Source organism: Chanos chanos, chromosome 1 (genome assembly GCF_902362185.1).
Source record: "Chanos chanos chromosome 1, fChaCha1.1, whole genome shotgun sequence".
In the NCBI taxonomy this organism is placed as follows: domain Eukaryota; kingdom Metazoa; phylum Chordata; class Actinopteri; order Gonorynchiformes; family Chanidae; genus Chanos; species Chanos chanos.
In genome coordinates this window covers 2401515-2406540 of record NC_044495.1, presented here as the reverse complement: position 1 = coordinate 2406540, position 5026 = coordinate 2401515, and positions in this window count along the sequence as shown.

Here is a 5026-nt window from a genome sequence, read left to right as displayed (position 1 = left end):
AAAAGGATGGGGGCATGGCAGAGACCTCCCTAGCCACCCCCCCATACATACACACACACACACACACTCCCCCTTCACCACATTGCTCAGGGGGCTGCTCTGTGGCCCTCCACACAGATATGGAAATGTGACCTAAAAGGGGGGTAACTGTCAACAGGGAGCAAGCCACTGTAATTGAATCAATATATCTGGACAGAGTGGTGAACCCCCACATATCCCTTCTTCTCTGCCTAAATTACTGAGAGAAAAAGAGAGAGAGGAAGAGAGAGAGAGACCCCTGTGAAAGCTAAACTCCTTTACGATATCACAGCAGATTTGTTCGGGCAGATTTGGAAGTACGGTAGAACCGTGTTTAGCAATCAGAAAATATTAAATTATTTTTTCCTCACATTTTATTACTTTTCTTTTTTATTTTATTATGATCTCAGTAATCATGGAGGGTGTGTGTGTGTGCGTGTATGTGTGTGTGTGTGTGCGCGCGCACCCGTGCGTGTGTGTGTGTGTGTGTGTGTGTGTGTGTGTGTGTGTGTGGACCTGCTGGTCTCAAGGGGTTTGGGAGAACACAGGTATCTCTCATCCCTTAAATACGCTACTCCAGTTCTTTCTTTCTCTCTCTCTCTCTCTCTCTCTCTCTCTCTCTCTCTCTCTCCATTTACATTTGTTGCACTGCAATTAAAACATTTTCAAATGGCATTGCATTTCCTCTTTTAAGTGCCACTGCTTTGAATTGTCACTTTAGTATTTTTGTTTTTAATCACTGCCTTGTTTTGCTGCTGTAGAGACTCCAAATATTGTTTAAAAACAGCTCAGTCTAGATGAAAAATGTAGAGTTTTTAACTGTTTTAAACAGGAATTACACTGAGGCCCTGTATCTTTTTTCATTTTCTCTCATTGTCTTTTACACCGAATCACTAACGTTGACAGGAACTGTAACTTCACGGAGGTAAATGTCCTTCAGCAATGGCAAGCATTTTTTCCCCACTGTTCTCTGAAATGCAGTTTTTTTTAAGCATGTCGGGTTCTTCATTTCAACATGCAAAATATTTAGATTGCGTCATTTGAATATAAAAGCCGTTTTTTCTTCGCTTGAGTCTCTATCATGTCCCAAAGTCTCAGTCACTAGACTTACTTACTGTACAGTATGGGTGCATTTTTTCCCCCTTCAATCGAAAAAAGGAGATGAAAAAAAAAATCCCTTTTGTTTTGTCAAAGAATATGTTTACAGACTTGAGCTGGCAGCATTGATTAATTCCTTATTACTGTAAATGTGGATGTCTGGGCAGGAAGATCGTGGCAGAATACATTTGGAAGTCTTTTTAAACTCAGACTGTAACTCAAACCAGACCATAACTACCTCCGTCTTTACTGTTTTTGTTTGTTTGGTTTTTTTTAATTGAGAGATGACTGGGTGCTTTTTGTCAGGTCCATTTAGGAACGTTATAACATGTTGTGTCTGAATCAGACACTTGTCAACTGCCAGCTTAACAGCTTAGCCATAAACGTATAATTTCAAAATAATTTCCCAGGGTCAGATTATACACTAATCAAAGCTTAGAAAGTTTAAACAAACAAACAAGCAAACAAACAAACAATAACAGAAATTCATTAGGAGGCTAAGTCTGTGAGGCCAGCTACTGAATCTCCAGTATACTTGTGTTGTGGGAATGGTGTGGTGCGTGCAGGATTGGGAAGAGAAGAAAGACTGGGGTTGAGGGGTTCAAATCCCTGCATGTAAAGAGAATGAGAGAGGCGTCCAGAGACTATTTTCAGACGCGCCGCGGTGGGCAGACACAATAGCGAGTGGTCCGGTGGAGCTGCTGAATTTTCTTATCAGTGGGGAATAGCGGCCGGCCTGGGAACGGTACACACGCTCCCCGCTGCTGGTGGAAATGCAGCACGCCGGTGCCTCTCGCACAGAGAGAGAGAGCGAGCGGTCCGGAGCCACACTCGCACCAGCTCCCAATCATTCCTCAACAAAGGGGGGGAGCCTTTGATCTTTCTTCTTCCTTCTCTCTCTGTATCTGCTAGTGATAGCCACTGGAGTGGTTTAAACACACACACACACACCCTCTGTCTCTCTCTGTCTCTCTTGTAAAAAATCTTTACTCTTGTATCTGTGGTTTACTAAAGTGTGACATCAGTGTTAACTTCTCAGTCACCTAATCAGTGGTTTATTGTGTTTTTGTGCTAAACAATGTGTGCGCTTCATTTTGTTATGTTTTTTTTTTCTCTGTAACTTCAGTGTGGTTGTTTGTGTTGTGTTAGCTGAAACTGTTTTTCATTGCTGTGTAAATCATGGGCCTGTATAGGTGTTATTTGTATAAGAATAGGGCTGAATGCCTGAACTGTAGTGGTCACGTTATTAATGTCAGTGAGATATTACTGAGAGCAGGAGAGAAAGAAAGAGAGTAAAAGAGGAAGGGAAGAAAGATGTCTAACTCTGTCTGTCTGTAGCCCATTGCTTCAGTCACAATGTTTTGTATCAACAGCAGAAGGTTTTATCTGCTCAGCTGAGTGCACTGATAAGCACTGCTGTAGGAAAGACGTGCTGCTTCTTTAAATCCCCCCCCCCACCTCTCTCTCTCTCTCTCTCTCTCTCTCTCGCTCCCTCTCTCTCTCAATCTCCCCCCTCCCCTTGTCACTCCCCTCCCTTTCCACCTGCTCTGTCTCTCCGTGTGTACAGACAGTGCCCTGTCGAGCTCCAATTGGCTAGGAAGGCACCAATCTGCCGTCTGGATGGGCCGGAGGGACTGCATATGCAAAGCCTTGCTTCATATTAATGAGCTCCAATCGTGGCTTTAAGTCCTTGATTAGAAGAGTGCAAGAGCTTTTGGTCCCAACTGGCTGTGCCTATAGGCTTGTCACCAGGAGAACGTTTCTGTTAATTGCAGTGCTCTGTCACGAAAAAAAGGGAGAGGAGAGGAGAGAGAGAGGGGGAGAGAGAGAGACAGAGAAAAAAACTTTGATTTATAGAGGGGGTTTGCTCAAATTATGGTGGCAGAGCGCACATGGATTCGGTAGAACTTTCCCTTCCTGAGTGTTTCTCTCTGCACTCTGAACAAGAGTAGGTAAATTTTCATTTTTTATTCTTCTACTTGTAAGTGTGAATGCCTAACTGTGCCTGTGTTTGTGAACAGTGCTTGTCTTGTTTGAGTGTTTGAGTATTTGAGTGTGTGTTGTGCTTACACATGTCTGTGTTGCGGAGCTGGCCGCTAGCATGTCAAGGTTGTTTTCACTGTCAGGTAGCGTGTCACTATGCTGTGTGTTTGAGTGTATGTGAGTGTGTGTGTGTGTGCTTAAGTGTGATTGCTGGTGAGGATCTACCTTGTGTTTGTCCCTGATCTACAGACAGACACTGAGAAAATGAGAACAATCTCTCTGTACGTCAGGATCCATAGACACAGAGTTTAAACTGTAGCCTGATGGCCAGGGACAGTGTTATTCTTCCTCCGTACGCAGAGTACCTGTGTCGGAAAGCAGGACAGCAAGTGGGAGATGAGTGCGGTGGATGAGAGGGTGAAAGAGAGAGTGATCGTGGCAGTGGAGGAGGGGAGAGGGGGAGAGAGGGAGAGAGAGCTAGAGTTTCAGCACGGTCGCTCAGCGTGTGTCCGGCTGAAGGTATTAGAGTCTGCGGGCGGGCAGCCGAGAAAGAGGGAGCGACGAGTGTGTGTGTGTGTGTGCGTGTGTGAGTGAGAGGGGGAGATCAGACAGCCCGAGTTCCTGGCCGACAGCTGATCACGGACGCTATAGTTAAGTTAAGCTATAGTTAAATGTTCAAATAGTGCAACATGCCAATGAATTATATATTAGCTCTCTGGGGTTTTTTAGATTTTATGGGGTTTTTTGTGTGTGTTTTCATCTTTGGTTTATTTGTAGGTGATTTTCCCCATTTTTTAATTAGGGAAAAGATAAAAATTTCAAAAACTTAAAAAGACTATCTAGGTTTTACAATTTTTAATTTTTAGAATCATTCTATAAAAATGTAGTCTGATGTGCATTGAGTTTTGTGGAAAAAACAGGAGGGTGGGGGGAAAAAATTTAGAGCAGTTGGAGACTGTGATTTGGCTGCGTAGAAATGGAGACTGTATTCTGCACTCTTCCCTGTTAAATCTAAGCTCTGTGAAATAGCACAGCAACTGTAGTCCACAGACAAGTGTCAGACAAGACCTAACATTGTTCCAGATTTCATGAAGCAAACACCAAAACTATTAGCCTCTGACCGGCGCTGTGTTAGAATACTGATAAGAGCAAAAGAGTGCGGTGTAGCTTTTAGATTAGAGTGAGAGGGAAAGGTCAGATATCTCATAGACTCGACAGAGTCTCTCTCACCTAAGCCACAACATATGACACACATTACCAGGCTCCAGAGAGCCAAAAAACAGGAAAACGCACTGTACACCGCTCACACCCGTCAAAAACAAACCGAAACAAAAACAACAACAAAAAAAGCCCAGCAGAGGAAAAACAATACTGCTAAAATAACAGACTGCAACATTGGGACATATTTTATTATTGTTGTTATTATTATTTTGGTAGTTATTTTTAAATAGCGTATTGGATAATATGGGGGTAGTGAGAGGAGAGTAGAGATTCTGTTTGAAATTCCTGGGGACCGCGCTCATCTTGAGGAGCATGGCTGATTTTGAGCGTCGGCTAGATCATTGGCGTGACTGGATTAGTCTGGCTTATACACATACATACATAGATCACAAAAAAGGCTTTTTTTCAACATGCTTTCACTCATCTGCCACTTCTTCACTGTCACATCTTCTTTTTCACATCGGTCCACCGCCACGATTCTAACTGTTGTGTTGTCCTTAAAGACTACAAGCGTTGCTTTGGCTAATATGAGAGTTTTGCTGGCTGGTAATGTTTTCTCATCTGTTTAATTTGCATGCCACCCATGGTAGGGATTTTGTGAGTGCTTGTCTTTATCAGAGAAAATTTTATGTACATTCCGAAAAGTATTTTCGGGTAATGGTATTACTACCTGTTCAGGTAGTGTGTGTGTGTATTATACATTTTT